Raw genomic sequence first — 21,146 nt, 5'->3', positions numbered from 1 at the left:
AAAAGAAGGTCATGCTTATCTATTTTTTTTAACATATCTACCTCTAATTTGTAATCTGTAAAACCTGAAATATCAGTCATACTCTACCTTTACACTTCCTTGTTTTAAATAGTGACCATTAAAATCTATAGTAGTTCTATATGTGGAAGGACTGCACAACAAACTGCTTGAGGTCTGATCCAAAGTATCAGTGGGCTTTGAAGCAAAGGAAATGCAATGTATGTTGGATTTTTTAAAAATGAGAATTATTTCAAAGTTCCACTCAAATATAATTAACAGAGATATGTAGTTATTGGCACAGGAGTAAAATAGATTGTGGAATGGAAAACTAACTCATGAAAGGGGAAACTACATGGCTATTGAATTGTTACATCTGGTGGAAGCTCCTTAGCCCAGGAATATTAGACATTACTTACTCTGTGTTGCATCTGAAACATTACTATTTATTCATTGCATTGTATGCCAGCTTTGTCTACCTATCTGCAGATTTCTAGTCTTGTCTGTTGATTACAGCCACAATAAATTGATATAAATTGTGGGATATCAAAGTTGGCCCACATGCCAAAGACCTATCTAATAAAAATACAAAAAATGAAACTGAAGGATTTGACTCTTTTAAGTGAATTGGCCAGTCAGTGAAATATTTATTTTAATGTAGGCAGATATTAAGTAAGGCCAAGGTACTAAAATAAGAGCGTGTGTGTTAAATTAAATAATTATGCATCCTACTGATCAAAGAAATGGTAAGAAAATATTAAAGGAAAATCTTTTAAATCATCATCTGTTTTTATGGCTAAAGATGGTTTCTGAGTTGTTTTGTTTTAAAATAAAGATACTGTGAGGATTCAAGAGAAGGAAAGAATTTGATTTTTAAAAAAGTGATACTGTGTTTCACTAGACTTCATTGAGAATATTTTGTTCAGTATTGACCATCATTTCCATGGAAGGATGTGTTTACCAAAGAGGGATTATATCAGTAAGGATGATTTCAATTTATAATAATAGAGTATTTAATACAACAAAAAGATATAGAGGTTTTGTTAATGCCAGTACAGCCTGGTGTTCGCACATTTGTCTCATGTACAAGTTCCAAAATATGGGACCAAATGAGGAATGGTGAGGAATTATAGGGAATGCATTCATTATTTAAGTGTTCACTGTGAGGTTGGTAATTGTAAGAGAACTACCTCACTCAGCAATAAAAATATTAAACTAATCAAAGTAGGAGTATGAATGAATTTAAAATACACTTAATGCATATAGTGTGAATTAAATTATATGCAGTGACTAAACAGGGAAGTTCAGTGTTAAAATAAATATTGAAAGGAGGAAGATATATTGGGCCTAGTGGGTTTTCACTGTCCAGCCATTCCTTATATCCTTTTGTCTTATATCCTAGGTTTAATCACTTACTACTCTTAAAGAATTGGAATGGCGGTCAGAATCTACGTGAGCATTGAAATCTCCAGAAAAAACTGATGCTAGCATATGGAGCGATTTGAAATATTATCATAATTTGGATAAAAGTTGTCTTAATCTTCAGCACCTGATTCCTCAGACGGTGTGTATAAACTAATTACTGTAATGTTAGGCTTCCTCTCAAATTATGTAATAAATATCCAGATAGACACTTCCACAATTTGACTAAAACACTTCACAAGTTGTTTATTAATAAGTAGTCATGATTTGCACCAATATTTTTTTCATAAGTACATTATATTCAGACATTATTATCCATCCAGTGGTATCTAACATCAGTATTTGTAGATATTCCCCATCTTTGTATTTAAATGAGGACCAGTTCTTCAGCCCTTGCACTGACTAGCACTTATTTACATGAGTCGTTTGACTGAAGTCAATGGGACAACTCATTGGGAATAGGAGCTACTCAATGTGGAATCAGCACATAGCAATTTTGGACCAAATCTTGGTCCCATTAAGAACAATGGTAAAACTTGCATCGATCTCACTGGGATCAGAATTAGGGTGAAAGTCTGCCATCCTTATTGTAGCTGTTAAAAAATATTTTTCACTGACAGCAGCCAACAAATAGGTCACACAGTAACTCCTCTCTTAACGTTGTTGTTATGTCCTTGAAAAATGCGACTTTAAGCGAAAGGATGTTAAGCTAATCCAATTCCCCCATAAGAATTAATGTAAATGTGGGAGTTAGGTTCCAAGGAAATTTTTTTCACCAGACAAAAGACATTACACAGTATAAGTTTTAAATGAGTTCTAATCAGAGGATTGTCTGGGGACCTGCTCATGAACTCCCTGAGCTTCTTCTAAAGCAACCATGTTGATATCAATGGGATATCACCGGGGAAGGCAGGAGGGAGGAGACACAATAGATGCACGGCAGTGGCTGCAAACACTTCCCTGTGGAAACTGAATGAGATGATGAACCCACACTATCCCGCTGGAGCGCACCACTCCCTCCGGACGGCACATGCACAGCTTCACAGGCGCCAACTTTCCAAATTGCCTGGGGAGTGCTCAACCCCCGGCTCACCCCCACTCCACCTCATCCACCCAGCGCATCCTTGCTCCTTCCCCCTCCCCGCCCAGAGCCTCCTGAACACCTGTGAAACAGCTGATTGCTGTGGAGGGAGGGATGGGGGACTTGCTGATCTGCAGGGCTGCTGGAGGGCGGGAGGCACTGGAGGTGTTGGAGGGGATCTGATGGGAGGCTGCTGGCCCACCCTGGTTCCAAGTCCCCACAACCAAACAACGTTATAAGGAAACATTGCACAACTATAAATGAGTATGTTCTCTAATAGGTCAGGGACATAACGACGAAACAACAGTTGATGTTAAGTGAGGAGTTACTGTACATTTTTCTAATACCTTTTAGAAATCTATATTGTGCATGGATGATCGTCCTTTTCTTCATCAGCCACCTGAAAGTCGTGTCTGCTTCCTATGATAAGGGCATGTGGTTGGATTTTAGGAAGCAGTGATCTTTGAAAGCAGTATGTGTTTACACAGCATAATTGTTGTCACATTGAAAAATTGTTTGTACTGCATTAGTAAGGGCTGTCCTGTGGCTAATGCATTAGATCTGATTTCTTGAATACACTATTTATGTCAGTTTTATTAGAGAGCTAGTAGGATGCAAGGTTACCTCACCTTCATCCCTTACTGTTTTATTTATCACACAAAGTGCTTGTCTTTATTGATTAGTTCAGTGATAACAAGAGGAAACCTGATGTAACCTATTAATGTTTTGCAATGTCTTTGAGCTCCAAAAGGGATAGTACAAGTAGTGCCAGTGCTTCTAAGTACAATACTGAATATTGAAAATTGATTTTTATTTGGTTGTAGGCATATTAGCATTTGCTACATATCACTACAAAAAACCTAGTATATAAAGAATAATATGTTCTGTGCAGCAGATCTCATTATTGTGCCATTTGGTATCTTGAAGTGAAATTGCAAAATGCCTGCCTTTATACAGGTTATGTGGAGATTTTTAAAATTCAATTTCATTTATTTTGCAAATTATTGTTTGTTATAAATAACTTAGAAATGAGCTGAAAATCTGTTTCTATGTCAGTGGCAGATCTGTACAGAAACATTGCTGAAGATTATTATAACACAAATCAGTGGTAAACTGGTAGCCTCATGCATACTTTGTACAGTTTTTTTTGTTATTATTATTGTGTGTATGGGTAATAAGATGGCTTGATTTTTTAAAAATAAATTAAATCAATAAACAAATCCAAACTTAGCAGTGACACACTGAATATAGGTTTCAGAGTAGCAGCCGTGTTACTCTGTATTCGCAAAAAGAAAAGGAGTACTTGTGGCACCTTAGAGAGTAACAAATTTATTTGAGCATAAGCTTTCGTGAGCTACAGCTCACTTCATCGGATGCATTTGGTGCATTTTCCACCAAATGCATCCAATGAAGTGAGCTGTAGCTCACAAAAGCTTATGCTCAAATAAATTTGTTACTCTCTAAGGTGCCACAAGTACACTGAATATACTGTCTTCACTTTGACTCATAGTGTTCTTGGGGAAAAGAAGAGAGAAATTTAGCTAATTGAAACTACTATATGTGGAGGCCTGCCCTTTACGGAAAGTTAAAAGGATAAAAAACAAAAAGTAGTGTGATATGTATTTTGAGATGACAGTACCATTTGTATTAATAAAAGGCACAACATGTGTCTGTCTAACAGGAGAAAAATTGTGTTGCAACTAAAATGACAACAGGCTGCCTCCCACGGAGATATTCTGAAGCATTCTCAAAAACACGATTCAGCGGTAAGTGTTAACTGTTAACAATAGGCTGTTGACAATTCAATTTTGAGTTTATCCAACTATATATTAGGAAATGAAGATTAAGTCTCTGTGGCTGATGTTCTGGTATTCTAGCCTTTTCGCTTTAGACTTCCAGCTAAGATGCATACTGCATTTTCAATACAGATGTACAATTAGACAAAGAATGCAATCAGTTTTAAACACTTTTTGCTTTTTTTGTGTGACAAGCATGGATTTAGCATTATTGTTTAAATCAGACAAAACTAACTATAACCAGTTATTCCGTGGTTAGAATAGCCATGCTTAATGGTATATATTTTAACATTAAGCACTCAAAGTTTGGATTTTCAAGGTTGCACTGTCTTTACAGTCTTTAACCAAGATTTTTAAATGTGGTTGCAAAAGCTAGACTCCAAAATCCATACTGAGGGAAATAAATAAAAGTGGCTTAGCTTCCAAAGGTGCAGAGCACTCCAGCTGCTGACATATGTATTATGTTTGAAAGTTCTGGCCTACTCTTTTGTCAAAGCAGATATCTGAATCAATTTGTGATTTTCTTGCTTCAGGTGCAAGCCTAGTTTGTCTGGCTATCCCAAAAGAAGGACAGGAGACACTTGATATAGATTTAATCAGGCTGAAACTTTATTATTAGATGCCTGGGACTACCTAGCAGATAAAAGTGTACAGTGCGGGCAACTCCATGTTCATTCAAATAACTTCACAGGACTTCCACCAGCCCCCTTCATTTTTCATTCAGGTTCCTCAGTCAACCCATGGCTGGGACCTTACTCCTCCACCCCTCCCTTGTAGGAGGGTTAAGGTGGGCCATCAGAAAGGGGGGTTGGCTCCTTGCCTTAAAATTCACAGGATCGTCATTCCCCTCCTCCCCCCACCGTTCCTTTAACTAGCATCTCCTTTTTAAGTCCTTTGCCAGGTCATTTATCTGTTCACTGGATGATTTCCCTATGGAGTACTTGCACTGGACATCCATCCCACACTTACCAAATAAGTCGCGACATATGGCCTAACCCGCTTCCTTCCTCGTAATAGGTCCTCCCTGATACCTGCTGTGGGGAAGGCAAAAACCCCCATTCCACCAAAGCCAATATGGTGGTGAGAGAAAATTTCCTTCCCAGATCCCCTAAAAAGGTGTAACTAGCACAGTGCCCATAACAGTGTACCACTTGATATTCGCACCTCAAGAGGAGGGAAGGTGGGTGCTGCTTTGCCTACTGTATGGAGAAAGGGCTTCCAACACCAGGACTTGAGCCTTTTAAAGCCTTTCACTCCTTACATTCCCAGGGGGTGAGTCAGCACCGCACAGCTGACTATCACCCACCTTTTTGCAACAGTTTCTGATCTCCTTCTCGTGCCCCCTCCCTCTCCCCACACACACACACCTTACAATACTGCTTCCTTCCTCCAGCAAGCCCAGACAACAGCCCTTCTCCCCCGATTTCAAATGTGGTGTGCTCATTTCCCTTATAATAGTACTTTGGTAACCAGAAAGCAACATCATCTGCTGTTTTCTTTTACTATTAGCAGACATATTTTGTACGTGTTTATCTTATAAAGTGATCAAGTGCCAATGGCCTAGTGAATAACAGACTGGACTGGGACTCAGGAGACCTGGGGTCTATTCCTTGCTTTGCCACAGGCCTGCTAGGTGATTTTGGGAAAGTCACTTCCCATCTCTTTGTCTGTTTCCCAATCTGTAAAGTAAGGTAACCTTTGTAAAACACTTTGAGATCTACTGATGAAAAGTACAATATAAGAAATAGGTATTCTTCGATATTCCACAAAGACCTAGTATTGGTGTTTCCCCTATATTTCATATTGCTAGCACGGAGTTGCTACATATAACATAGAATTAAATAAATCAATAATGAAATGTTAGATTAAGCCAGCCATCCCTTTACTCTTAAATGACTCTGACACTCCTGTTAATAGAAAAAAATATTCATAAATGACCAGAGTATAGTTACTGTGGTCCATAGAAAGAAAAGGAGAACTTGTGGCACCTTATAAACTAACAAATTTATTTGAGCATAAGCTTTCATGAGTTACAGCTCACTTCATCGAATGCATAGGTCTTCCTTTGCACATTGTGTGCTTTGTGAGCTGTAGGCAGATGGACCTTTTGTAGTAATCATTTTCTTGGCTGCAGTGCAATGAAATTTCAATTTCGTATTATCACTGTGTCTTAAACTCAAGAAGAAGGAATAATAATATCTTGGGCATGATGATAAAGTTGTGAATAACTAATAACTCATAGTATGACAGTTTGGTTATGAAATCCAAGAGTACCATTATGTGAAGTGCAAAAATCAGATGAAGAAAATAACAGCTCTGAAAACTCCTGTGACTTTGCATCACTGAACCACATTCATTTCAATTTGTTGTAATTTAATGTAATTGAATAAAAAGCACTGTTTGAAAATGAGCCCACATAATAATTTAGAATTCACGCTGATCCTGATCATAGTTGATTTCATATTGGTTACTAAAACTAAAATTCTGTTCCTGACATCTTCAAAGAACACACACAATTTCTGTGAAATAAATCCAGATGAGAGCTATAATGGATACAATACTGGAGTCAAAGATAAAATTCCCAGTGAATTCATTTGTGTGTAGAATTGGGCCCAGCACCTCATAACAGTTTTAGGTGTTCTTCTGTTGAAACTACCCAGAATAGTGTCTCAAGGAAGCATTGAGCATATGTATGGGTACTAAGGTGCATCTCAAAATATCTTTCAATCATTGCTTGAAAGTGCTTTGTAGAAGACTTGTGTGAGACCAGTCTTTGATTTTGTAATATCTTCACCATAGTTGGTCTTGTTTAATAAATATTCATAAAACCAAAGTTAGGCGGGAGGTTGGGGGCAAGCGGAAGGAACAAATTACACTGAAACAGTAAAGCTTGGGGGAGCTCTTCAATGGCAGGTGGCTAACTCTCATTGAAGGTCAGTGGGGAGTTGGGTGCCTTATAGCCATTTGCACCTCTGAAAATCTCACCCTTTAATGTGTTGTGTCTGACTGCAATACACCCCAAACCCCTTCAAAATTCAGAATTAAAACCATGACTCCATCCTTACTTTGGCCCCCTTTCTCCCTGGTACCTGCAGTCCAGTTTCATATATGTTCAGTTAACCCAACCTCAGGCAGTGAAAGGGGTAGAAGAAGGAAATGCTCCAGACAGTGCTAGGGAGTTACCTTTTATGTGTAGCAATCAGGGAAAGACATGGGGTGATTCTGATGAGTCTTTTATGGCAAGACCCAGACTGAAATGGACGTGAGGTGAGGCATATCTATTGTTATTGGTCATGACAGCATTTCCATCAATGGTTGTTATGGCACAGAAGCTTGACCAAAAGTAAATGATCTAAGAAAAGTTAAGTGCGTAGGGCATAATTGCATTTTTTTATATTTGCAGTGGGTCATAGGGATCAGATTTTAATCATGAGCTGGGAGAACAGTGTGAATCCCTGGGTCAGTACAAGTGCAAATTAGATGCCATGGCTTGGAAATAGAAACACTCTGACTTCTACTTTACTATACCTCTTTGTATTATAGAAAGAAAACTATAAAAGAGGACTGGCACCTCATGGTTATTTTTCCTCCTTTTCCCACACTCATCATTCCCATCTAGACTTCTCATGTTTAAATTCCTGTCCCATATTTTGTAGGAGGTTCACCACCCATGAATATAAATACAAAAGTAAATATTCTTATGCCATCTAATTCTACTGTGTATAAGATTTAATTTCTGAAAGAGCACAATATGTTGTTCATTGATGGAAACAATAAAATCACACAAACATGCAGCTCTTTGAACTTAAACATTATTCTTATCTACAGTTATTTCACAACTATACATCAACTGCAGTGGTAGGGCTCCAGACAAAGGCCCCAATCTGGCAACTGATTGTGCACACACATGGAGCCTTATTGAAGTCAAAAAGAAAAGGAGTACTTGTGGCACCTTAGAGACTAACAAATTTATTAGAGCATAAGCTTTCGTGAGTACAGCTCACTTCCGATGAAGTGAGCTGTAGCTCACGAAAGCTTATGCTCTAATAAATTTGTTAGTCTCTAAGGTGCCACAAGTACTCCTTTTCTTTTTGCGAATACAGACTAACACGGCTGCTACTCTGAAACTTATTGAAGTCAGTGAGAGACTCCAGGCAGGTTCTGGGATGTGGCCATGCACATTCAATTTCTTATTCAGGGTCTAAGAGCTCCACAATCCTTTTATCTTGGAATACATTATGTCTTCTGCAGGAATAATAAACACTTCACTTTTAAAAGAAGTAAAGACCAGGTCTTCTTCCCAATGTAAGTATAGTATCAGCAGCAGTCTGGGAGTTTCAGGAAAAGGATCAGATTTTAATACTCTAGGCCAAATCAAGGCACAACACAACCCTCCTTAATACAGCTGTCAGCTCAAGAGTTTCTGGAGTCCCTTTTTTCAACTCTCATCCAGGTTCTGACTAGACTTCTCCCTCACCTTCATAGTATGGGTGCTTTAAGACTAGACTTGGAAGGATTAGATTACTATCAAAAAGTGTTGGTAAACGCTGATTTCATCATCCATATGCAAAGTGATGGAAAAATATTCCTATCAATAATAATCAAAATTTACTAAAGGCAAATTAAGAAAAAAAATATTGCTTGAGAACTTATTAAAGTTTGGTTTAAGGATATTTACTTTGTATATTTTGACATGACGTTGACAATTTGTGTTTTAATGGTTATAAAACTTTTACTTTTTGAATCTCAATGTCTGCTGAAATTAAATATTGTCTGGTCCCCCAAATTTCCTGCAACTGGGAACATTTAAATTGATAAAAATAGAAAAAGAGGCTTAAAAATAAATGTTAATATTATTTGTTGAAATTATAAACATAAATCGAATTTTGCCAGGCCTATTTCTGACTGTTTAATACGAAGGCATACTCAACTGCAGATTCTAAGGGGTTGTTAAATAATCCCTTAAATAGTCCCTTCCCAGTATCCTTGCTGGGTTTCTATCAACTTTTACACCCTCAGATTGTACAAAAATTGGTCTTTTTAAAAGTTTGCCAAATTTAAGCATTGAGGAGGAAATTCACCACATGTAGAATGCCTACGCATCACTGAAGTCACTCTTAAACCCTATTTTGAGGATTTAGGTGGATTATAGATCTTTTGCTGATGGACAAATTTCACCGTAATTCACTTAAATTATGCAATATTTTATAAACAGAAATAAAACACTAAAGCAGAAACAATTTTAGGTTACATAATCATATAAAACTCTTATATAAAAAAGTAACTGTTGAAGGTTATATTTTTCCTTAAAATTTTTTTTAAAAAAGTATAACGGAAGTGCATTGCTGTAACAATATCAACTGAACACAAAGGGACACATCAGATTGGCTACATTGGCTTCAGAGGTACAACATCTGTTTACATCAGCTGATGATCTGGGTCATGTATGGCAGTGTTGCCACTGTATTCAGTGGGTGCAGAATTGGGCCCTGGAACCCAGCTTCCAAAGCTTTCACACATTTGCATGCAGTTAAATGAGGACAGAAAGCAAACCAGTGTAAGCTCTCTTCTCTGCACTGTGAAAGGTTTGAACATGTTGGTTTATAGAATAATCATGGCTAGGGCAGAGGGAGATATTCTGTGACATTTCAATATCTTCCCAAACTGGAAGCTGCAGCATCTCCTGACCTCCAGGAAATCTGGTTGGGGAAAGCTGAATTGGCCTCCCAATGTCAGGAAATATAATAGAATTTTCCCAGTGTCTGGCAAAGGGTGGGTTACATAATATTACATTTCTATGCATGTGTGTGTGATTCGGAGTCTATGGCAGGACAGCTTGTCTAAATGAGTCTTGTGATGTGACACCCCCGCTTTGCATAATAAGAATAATTTATAGTAAAAATTCCTGCATTGAAAATTGCTTCTGTAGGCACTGGAGCAAATATTTTCAGGTGCTTAAATCAATATTTAGGCTCCTTCAGCTCCTGGTGACTTCAGAAGGAGATGTGAGAATTAAGAGCACACTGAAATCTGTTCACCTTTATGTTGGTGCTTAAATATGGATTTATGTGCAAGACTTTAAATAGTCAGATTTGAAAAGTTTGGACATGGTTAATACATTTGCATAGTAAATGCAGTTTGATATCCTTTTTTAAAGTGAATGAACCTTATATGGCACAACAAATAGATTAGTTACATCCATGGGAGCAGGACTTTTGTGAATATAAAATAGTAATTTTTATTTTTAAAGTGGGTCAGAATTTTGAGGTCACAGCCAATTGCGGGTGTAATATTGGAATCACTTTTGCCTCAAATATTTTACTGTACATTTTTCAGGAGCCAATTCAGCATTTTGTATCTATTCAGTATTTATTATTTAGGATTATTTTTCATTGTGTTCTTTGTGCTGTGTTGTGTTGAAGTATGTTGGCATATGATAGTATGACTCCTGACTTTTGAAATATTTCTCAGAACAAGACATGTACATCATGTGAATATTCTAGTGTGCCTACATTTAAATAAACAAATAAATTAATTTGACAGGCATCCCATCCCCCAAGAAAACTTCATAAATGCAGTCGATTTGTTAAGGAATCGGTTTGGAGTACATTTGGGGCTGAACATATAAATGCTGTTGGAATGTTAAAAACACAGAAGTTGCATAAATTCAACAGCTTGTTTTATTGTGAAATGCTGCACAGAGTGGATTGCTCCCTGCATTTACTTAATCTTCTGATCTAAATGTCTATCTCAGAAAGGCTGTGTGTGAAGAGAAGTGGTAGACTATTGCTTTGTGACTTCTTCACCGCACAACATTTAATCTGCAATGTATTTTTTTAAAGCACAAGTCATGTTTAAATTCGTATCCATAATGGTTGAATTAAGGATTTCTTATTGTATGTGCCCTGGAGCCTGCAATTAAATGCACTGGAAAATATCTGTGGATGAAATATCATTTACTAGAATGATATACCAGAGGAGATACTGAGCAACAATTACAGGTGATATGCCAGCTACTCAAAGGGCACTTTTATCCTGAAAGGAGTCCAAAATCTCAATGATTGTTTCCTAAAAATAGAACAGAAATGAGATTTTCTGAACAGAAGATCAGAATCAGAGAAGAATTGTAAATTAATGTGAGAATCTGTGTGTGACTAAATACTATTGCATGCAACTACAAATGAATATGATCAATGTAAGGAAATAATTAACTGTGCTGTAGCTCATGAAAGCTTATGCTCAAATAAATTTGTTAGTCTCTAAGGTGCCACAAGTACTCCTTTTCTTTGTGCTGTAAGTATTATTATTTATTTGTATAGCCAATAGTATGGAGGGTTGCTGTAGCAAAGATCTTCTAAATAGATACAAAAAACAAGAAAGGTTGAAAGGTGCAAAGAAAAGTGTTTGGACTGAATGGTGTACTTTTCCATGCACCTTACTAATTACAATGGGGGAGAAGAGAGAAGGGTTGTTAATTTGTTTAATCTAATTAATTAACATTTCTCTGCAGGGAGAAAGAAGTGTGTTTTATGGACTTAGCTGTGTTGGATTATTTCAAGATAGAGATTCCAGTAACAGGGGACAGCATATGGAAAGAACTAGTATGCGAGAAAAGCAAGCAGGTGGTAATTAATTGTGAGGCATGAGATAGAGAAGTGGGGTGGGGACACAAATGAAAACCAAAGAGAGAAGAGATTTAGGGAGGTGCTAGGTTGTATAGACACTTGAAGGCTAGAACAAAGAATTTGATTTTAATGCAGAAGTTAAGGTGAAACCATTGTAGAGACTTGACTATTAACCAAAATGTGACAATCACTGTTTCAACAATAACTGTTTCCAACCTGGTTTAGAGGGGAAGTTAAGGCAGCTATAAATAATCATCATCAGCATAAAATATATAACAAATGAAAGAAAGGGGGAATTTATAGTAATGAATATAAATCAGAACTTAGGAATTGTAGAAATTGATAAGGGAAGCAAAAGGACATAAGGAGAAATCTGTGACAAGCAGAGTTAAGGATAGTAATAAGGAGTTCTTATAATATATTAAAAAGGCACAAAATGAATTATTACAATTATATTGGTTCATTACTAGATGGAAATGGTAGAATTATCAATAATAATGCAGAAAAGGCAGAAGTGTTCCATATATAACTCTGTTTTTGATTGTGGGTGGGAACAGATGATATAGTGTCATCATGTGGTGATGGTAACACTTTCCACTCCACTAGTATCTCTGGAAGATGTTAAACAGAAGCTACTAAAGTTAGGCATTTTTAAGTCAGAAGGTCTGACTAGGTTTAAGGTTTAAGCCAGATAACTTGCATCCAAGAGTTTTAAAAGAGCTGGCTGCGGACCTTGCTGGACCATTAATGTTGATTTTTCAATATGTTCTTCGAGTACTGGGGAAGTTCCAGAAAAATGGATGAAAGCTAATTCTGTGCCAGTTTTAAAACTGTTATATGGTAATTATTGATCTATCTGCCTGACATTGATTCTGAGCAAGATAATAGAGCAGCTGACAAGGGATTTAATTCATAAAGAATTAGAGTTATATAATTAATGCTAATTACTATGAGTTGAAGGAAAATAGATCCTGTTAAATTAATTTGTAATCTCATTAAAAAAAAATCAAGTTTGGTTGATAAAGGTAATAGTGTTGATGTAATATACTTAGACTTATGTAACACATTTTATTTGGTACCACATGACATTTTGATTAAAAAAACCAAACTAGAACAATATAAAATTAAAATGGCACACATTAAATATATTTACAACTTATTAAGAGATTGATCTCAAAATCTAATTGTATCATCATCAAGCAGGTATGTTTCCAGTGGGATCCTGTAGAATTTGATTTTTGGCCCTACACTACTTAATATTTTTATCAACTAAACACTGCTAAAGTTTGCAGATAACACAGAAATTGTGGGGGGGGGGGATAATGAAGAGGAGAGGTCACCAATTCAGAGTAATCTGAATTGCTTGGTAAACTGGGTGTTAGCAAACACTATGTATATAAATATGTCTAAACGTAAAGATATACATATGGGAACAAAGAATGTAGGCCATACTTACAGAATGGGAACTCTATCCTGGGAAGCAGTATCTTTGAAAAAAGATTTGGGAGTTATCATAGAATCATAGACCTTAAGATCAGAAGGGACCATTATGATCATCTAGTCTGATCTCCTGCACAACGCAGGCCACAGAATCTCACCCACCCACTCCTGTAACAAACCTCTCACTGATGTCTGAGCGATTGAAGTCCTCAAATCATGGTTTAAAAACTTTGAGGTGCAGAGAATCCTCTAGCAAGTGACCCGTGCCCCACGCTGCAGAGGAAGGCGAAAACCCCCGAGGGCCTCTGCCAATCTGCCCTGGAGGAAAATTCCTTCCCGACCTCAAATATAGCGATCAGCTGAACCCTGAGCATGTGGGCAAGACTCACCAGCCAGACATCTAGGAGAGAATTCTCTGTAGATCCCACCCCATCTAACATCCTATCACAGGCCATTGGGCATATCTACCGCTAATAGTTGAAGATCAATTAATTGCCAGAATTAGGCTATCTCATCATATCATCCCTTCCATAAACTTATCAAGATTAGTCTTGAAGCCAGATATGTCTTTTGCCTCCACTGCTCTCCTTGGAAGACTATTCCAGAACTTCACTCCTCTGATGGTTAGAAATCTTCAATAATTTCAAGTCTAAACTTCCTGGTGGCCAGTTTATATCCATTTGTTCTTGTGTCCACATTGGTACTAAGCTTAAATAATTCCTCTCCCTCCCTGGTATTTATCCCTCTGATATATTTATAGAGAGCAATCATATCTCCCCTCAGCTTTCTTTTGGTTAGGCTAAACAAACCAAGCTCTTTGAGTCTCCTTTCATAAGACAGGTTTTCCATTCCTCTGATCTTCCTAGTAGCCCTTCTCTGTACTTGTTCCAGTTTGAATTCATCTTTCTTAAACATGGGAGACCAGAACTACACACAATATTCCAGATGAGGTCTCACCAGTGCCTTGTATAATGGTACTAACACTCCTTATCTCTATTGGAAATACCTTGCCTGATGCATCCCAAAACCGCATTAGCTTTTTTCACAGCCACATCACATTGGTGGCTCGTAGTCATCCTGTGATCAAATAGTTATGATGGATAAATATGGCTCCCGGTGTGATGCCATGGCCAAAAGAACTAATGTGATTCTGGGATACATAAAAAGGAAATCTTGAGGAGGAGTACAGAGGCTGTTTTTTCCTCTCTACTTGGCACTGGTGTGATCACTGCTGGAATACTGGGTCCAGTTCTGATGTCCATAATTCAAAAAGGAGGTTGATTAATTGGAAAGGGTTTGGAGAAGAGCCATTAGAGTGATTAAAGGATTAGAAAGCATGTCTTATAGTGATAGACTCAAAGAGCTCAATCTCTTTAATTTAACAAAGTTAAGGTGACTTGATAACAGTCTGTAAGTATTTACGTGGGGAACAAATATTTTACAACAGGCTTTTCAGTTAAACAGAGAAAGGGTATAATATGCTCCAAGGCTGGAAGTTGAAGATAGAGAATTCAGCCTGGAAAGTAGGGATAACTTTTTGACGGTTAGTGTAATTAACCATTGGAACAATTTACCGGGGTTGTGGTGGATTCTCCATCACTGACAATTTTAAAATCAAGATGGGATGTTTTTGTAAAAGATATACTATAGGAAGGTAATTGGAGGGTAAATTAGACCCGGATACAGAAAATTATTTATTTATTTTTAAAGCAGTGTTTAATTTTGATTTTCCATGAAAGATGTGCACAGAATTTATGACAGTATATTTCCATTGTGTTTGTAAAAAATGCAGAATGCACCTAAAATACTTTTTCTGCAGGTTTGCATTATCAAACAAATCCATTTATTTTATATACTGTTTCCCCTTTCATAGTTCTAACGAAGTAGCTTAAGAAAAGGGGAATGAAGTCCATTTCTGATATGAAATGTGCAAACATTACTATGAACCAACTGAAAGATTGTTCAGAAATGCCTGTGTGTAGATAAAACTAGTCAAGTGAAGTCTATTTTGCATTCTGTCCTTTTTTGAAAATTTTACTAACCATGTCTCTTTAATGACAATACCCCACAAATGGCTAAATTCAGCTCCTGTTGTAAATCAACTCCCTTGATTTTGATCTAGGTGCACCTATTGAAGCACATAAATATGGTTTAAAGATAGTTACTTGTTGTTTGGGATGATTATATAAGAATCTTTATCTGATATCTTTGTAAATTCTAATATCTCTTTAACAAATATGTGAAACAAGATTGATTATTTGGTAAGAGATCAGTACAGTAGAATCTCACAGTTGTGAACACCTTGGCAATAGATGTTGTTTGTTACTCTGAAATGTTCGTAACTCTGAATAAAACATTATGGTGGTTCTTTCAAAAGTTTACAACTGAACATTGACTTAATATAGCTTTGAAATTTTACCATGCAGAAGAAAAATGCTGTTTTCCCTTTATTTTTTTAATAGTTTACATTTAACAGAGTACTGTATTTGCTTTGGGGGTGGGGGAAGGTGTCTCTGCTGTTGCCTGATTGTGTACTTCTGGTTCCAAATGAGATGTGTGGTTAACTGGTCAGTTCATAACTCTGGTGTTCATAACTCTGAGGTTCTACTGTAGTAAAAATGGACGCCAGTCTTTGCAACTCCAGCTGTCATTATTAACTCCTTACACCAAAGAAGTTGTGGTTTAATTAACTTGTTTACCTTCCACCAAGTGCATGCTAAAACTTTCAAAACCTTGAATAGCCAGAGTGGAAATCAGTGTGGAAGCAAAACTTCAGTAACTAGCAATGACTTTCACCCTTTCAATCTAGTTTTCAATCAATGGGCTTCAAGATGAGATTATTATCGGTGACAGAGTCGGGCCAGATGGCTACAGGAGAGTGATAGAAGACAGATATATTAGCCCCAGGTTAAGCAGGTCCCTTTCCCCTGGGTAAAGGTAACAGGGGCATTTCCAGAACAATCAGGAACTTGCTGGAACCAATTAAGGCAGACAGGCTAACTAGGACACCTGGAGACAATTAAGAAGCTGCTAGAATCAGTTAAGACAGGCAGGCTAATCAGGGCACCTGGTTTAAAAAGGACCTCACTTCAGTCAGTGAGGGGTACGCAAGGAGCTGAGAGTGAGAGGGTGTGCTGCTGGAGGACTGAGGAGTACAAATGCTATCTGGCATCAGGAGGAAGGTCCTGTGGTGAGGATACAGAAGGTGTTGGGAGGAGGCCATGTGGAAGTAGCTGAGGGAGATATAGCTGTCGCACAGCTGTTACATGAAACACTGTAGACAGCTGTGGTCCACAGGGCACTGGCCTGTCCCAGAGGGGAAGGTCCCTGGCCTGTCCCCAACCCACTAGGTGGACCAACAGAGACTGTGGGGATTATTCTCCTTCCTTTTCCCCATGCTGGCCAGTGAGGAGGTTAGCTGAGTGAACAGCAGGTTTGAGCCACTAGCCACTAGCCCACTTTTGAGGGCCGCCATGAATCTCTGAGGTGAGCAAATCCACCAATAAGCGCAGGACACACCAAGGCAGAGGCAGAACTTTGTCACATATCCAGTAGTTATATAGTACCTAAACTGTGAAGCTTGTTGCTTTGCCTTACACATTTAGGCCTGCTATTGCAAATCTTACATTGTATCAGTGTGACTATGTGCCAGAATAGGTTTACCTCACCTGTGTAGAAGTTCCAGGGTCAGGATAAGAAGGAGTAGGGTGACCAGACAGCAAATGTGAAAAATCAGGACGGGGTGGGGGGTAATAGGCACCTAAATAAGAAAAAGACAGGACATCTTGTCACCTTAAGAAGGAGCAAACCCTCAATCCTCCTGGCTTATCACCTGTGAACAATCAGGATATAACACGCTGCTCAAAAGATGAAAGTAGGACAGTAGGCCAAAGGACACTTTTCCTGAAACATGTACCTGAAACTCAAAGCTTCTCCATTACCAAAACAGTGATTTAAAAAAGAAAAGGAGTACCGGTGGCACCTTAGAGACTAACAAATTTATTAGAGCATAAGCTTTCGTGAAGTGAGCTGTAGCTCACGAAAGCTTATGCTCTAATAAATTTGTTAGTCTCTAAGGTGCCACCGGTACTCCTTTTCTTTTTGCGAATACAGACTAACACGGCTGCTACTCTGAAACCAGTGATTTAAAAGGGGCCTTAGCAAACACATGTCCCTTCAGAAAGAAGCAAACATGTACCAGTATGGTTTTACATTTTCCATTATATAATGTCAATAGAGGTTTTAAATTATTTCTCTTCTCTCCTTTTTGAGATATTTATACTTCAATATATTTGAATATACAATATACTAAGCAATCTATGACCTTTCTCTAGAAGCTTTCCCCCTTTACTCTATGTAAATAAAAAGGCCACAAAATATGCATGTAAGAAGAAGATAGGGATAGCTCCAAGGCCTCACTACACATTAATTGCCAGCTAAAGCACACCAGGTTCAGCTAATTTCTGTATTACCAATTTATTTTCATTGTGCAGTAAAATAGCACTTTATAGATTAGTAAAACAACAAATAGCAATCAGTCTTTATAGCAGCAAAAGTTATTTCCATGCCCAGGTTTGCTTCCCTGAAGCTCATCTGCATGCTGGCCAAACTCAGATAATGGACTCACTTCCTGTCTGAATTAGGCTAGAATGTCTTTTATGAATCAGATGAGTATACTCATTGCCAAAATTCCTTGGGAAAATATTATCCTATGCCTACATCACTTGCATGGTAGTGAGTCAAGCACTTTGTTCTGACTGACTTCAGAGATTAATGTAAATGTTATTTCCTGTACTGTCTGACTTCAACCAAATGCCACAGGACATTAAATGTAGTGATGCTGAAGCAGTGGAGAAAAAAAAATGCAGTCTCCCATGACATTCTGTTACAAGGCAAGCCAAGAAGAAAACAAAAACAAAACAGGTGTTATAAACTTGACAAAGTAATAAAGAATCCTGAAAGATGAATTGGAAAAAAAAGTAAAACCATTAAACAATATGTAAAATAAACATTTTGAAAAAACTTCCCTACTCTAATAATTACAGATTAAGAGCAAAAAGAAAAGGAGTACTTGTGGCACCTTAGAGACTAACAAATTTATTAGAGCATAAGCTTTCGTGAGCTACAGCTCACTTCATCGTCCGATGAAGTGAGCTGTAGCTCACGAAAGCTTATGCTCTAATAAATTTGTTAGTCTCTAAGATGCCACAAGTACTCCTTTTCTTTTTGCGAATACAGACTAACACGGCTGCTACTCTGAAACCTGAGATTAAGAGCAAGTCAGGATATACACTGAATAGAAACCATTTATTAGTTTATCCATAACTTGTTCTTAAATAGACTTAGTACTTAGTTGCTTTGACAAGTAAACCGTTCCTGAGGAATCCTTAATCTTTCATTTGTCCTTTGAATGGTAACTGACTTGGCCCGTTTGAATTATACTCAGCTGAGAGAGAGGGTAACAATAAAACTTGGTGAGAAGGTAGTAAGCATATTACATACAACTATTTAAAGACTACTGCCCACTAAGGGAAATGCATACCTGTTTTTGTTTTTCTATCCAAGGATATTGATTCACAAATTACTTCAGCTATAAACTGAAAGTAGGAAAACATTATCTTAACTTTTGAGATCACTACAGGGATAGGGCCAAAACTCCTTTTCATTTCATGGTATTTTTCTGTTAATAAATGGCTGCAAATACCAATGTTGTATTAGGGTTCTTGTTAAACATGTACTTGGTTTTCCCCATCCCCTTGCAATTGAATTTGCCTTCCTAACTATTTAAAATATTATTTCTAATTCTTTGTTATTAACTGCAACTCAGAAAATAACTTTAAAAAAATCACTTATTATGTTATTGACCTATATAATAATGCTAAGTTGTGTGACTTAGAATACTTAACAGTTAAACTAATTGGAGACTGAATTATTTGGGGTATAACTGAACAGGTCAAAATGAGGTTGTTTCAAAAAATGAACTAGACTTTGTAAAAAAAAAAAAAAAAACCAAAAAAACCCACAAACAATAAATATTTGCAAGGCTAGTGCAAGCTATTCCTCTTAAATGGAAGTGTTAGCAAACAGTGAAATGCATCTAATTAATAAAGAATAACAAGGCTAAACCAATGGCAGAAACCAAATTTATTTACAATACATTGGGAAACAGAGCACAATCCAAAGGTATACAGCAGAATAAGGTGCTAAACTATGATGCTTAGCACAGATTACAAAGAAATGCAAAAACAAATTAATTAAAGAACATGTAGCTAGAAAACAAATTTCCGATGATGTTACAAACAGAACTTTGTTGAGATTCTTAATAATTTTACAAAGCAAGGTGCTACAACAGATGGGTTTGCGACACTTGAAATATTTGAACTGTTAATTTCAGTGTAGATACTGGAGCTGAGTACACCATAATCACAGAAAGAGTGTACAAAATAATTGGTGATTGTAGTCTAGTATTAAACATGTAAATTAAACTTCTTTCATATAGTGGGCACTAAATGTGCCCATTTGGTAAAAATGCTGGCACATCTGTAAAAGGACAAATACTACTTGATATACTGTAGTGGAACAGGAAGGCCCATGTATAATTTGTCCACTAAACAAAATGCAAAAGCTATTGTTGAAGAATTCTATGAGGTATTTCATGGGATTGGATTTGTTAGTGTTATAATACATCACACTGATATAGGTCTTAGCACAGTGCTAAAACCACCCCATCATACCTCTCAAGCAATCTGCCGTTTGTGAAACACTCTGGTTTCAGGTTGTCTTTTTCAGCTGCTTTCACCATTCCTACAGTGTCTGGAAAACTCTTCAAACCACGTAACTCATCCCCATGGAGTTCAGCTAAGTCAGTGGTGAACATTCACAAACTCAGCCTTAACCTGCCTCTATAACATGTCCATGAGTGTGAGTCCCACTGCCTACACTGAACTGCTCTGAAGCAGCAGCTTCCTATTTCCAGCAGCAGAGAGGAGCAGCCAGAGATAGGGATGGCTGATTGGGAAATGTAACCGGGATATTGGGGTAGCATTATACCCCCTGTCCATGTGTGTTGGGGATGTGTGGTCTGGTAGGAAAAGGCTGAAGAGGGCAGTACTTGGAAAAGAGAGAAGGGGATTTTATAGAGTTCAGACACAGGATGAATAGAGTAATAAATTGTGATGAAATAGGGACAAATTTTCTTAGGTATGTTAACATGCTGATGAATCTCTGCTATGCTTTTTAGTCCTTTGCTCAACATTGTTTAGGTCTCTGTTACCCAATTAATCTTCAAGTGGTTGAGAGGTGTAATAGGCATACCACACAATGTCCCATTAGCACTGTAAGCCCTGGTCTACACTAGGCGTTGAGGTTGAATTTAGCAGCATTAAATCGATGTAACCCTGCACCCGTCCACATGAGGAAGCCCTTTTTTTTTACTTAAAGGGCTATTAAAATCGATTTCCTTACTCCACACCCGACAAGGGGATTAGCGCTGCAATAGGTTTTACTGGGTCGAATTTGGGGTACTGTGGATGCAATTAGATGGTATTGGCCTCTGGGAGCTATCCCAGAGTGCTCCATTGTGACCGCTCTGGACAGCACTCTGAACTCAGATGTACTGACCAGGTAGACAGGAAAAGGCCCGCGAACTTTTGAATTTCAATTTCCTGTTTGGCCAGTGTGGCAAGCTGCAGGTGACCATGCAGAGCTCATCAGCAGAGGTGACCATGATGGAGTCCCAGAATCGCAAAAGAGCTCCAGCATGGACCGAATGGGAGGTACGGGATC

At 37.7% G+C, this 21,146-nt stretch overlaps 1 protein-coding gene across 12 annotated transcripts in view; it reads left to right on the top strand.

Moving 5' to 3' along the window:
• The window catches only part of NLGN4X (neuroligin 4 X-linked), a 263,339-nt gene that overhangs the window by 40,939 nt on the left and 201,254 nt on the right, over nucleotides 1–21,146 (top strand). For 5 of the 12 annotated variants that reach the window (XM_038381525.2, XM_038381623.2, XM_038381587.2 and 2 more), the window contains exons 2-3: nucleotides 1,400–1,561; nucleotides 4,182–4,266. The exons of 5 other annotated variants lie outside the window; for them this stretch is intronic. The gene's annotated coding sequence lies outside the window, so the exon portion shown is untranslated. The remainder of the gene's footprint in view (nucleotides 1–1,399; nucleotides 1,562–4,181; nucleotides 4,267–21,146) is intronic. 2 more of the 12 variants (XM_038381560.2, XM_043499054.1) reach the window with 1 other exon arrangement.

The sequence above is a fragment of the Dermochelys coriacea genome, chromosome 1, assembly GCF_009764565.3.
Source record: "Dermochelys coriacea isolate rDerCor1 chromosome 1, rDerCor1.pri.v4, whole genome shotgun sequence".
NCBI classification, from domain to species: Eukaryota; Metazoa; Chordata; order Testudines; family Dermochelyidae; genus Dermochelys; species Dermochelys coriacea.
This window is presented reverse-complemented; position numbering and strand designations above follow the sequence as displayed.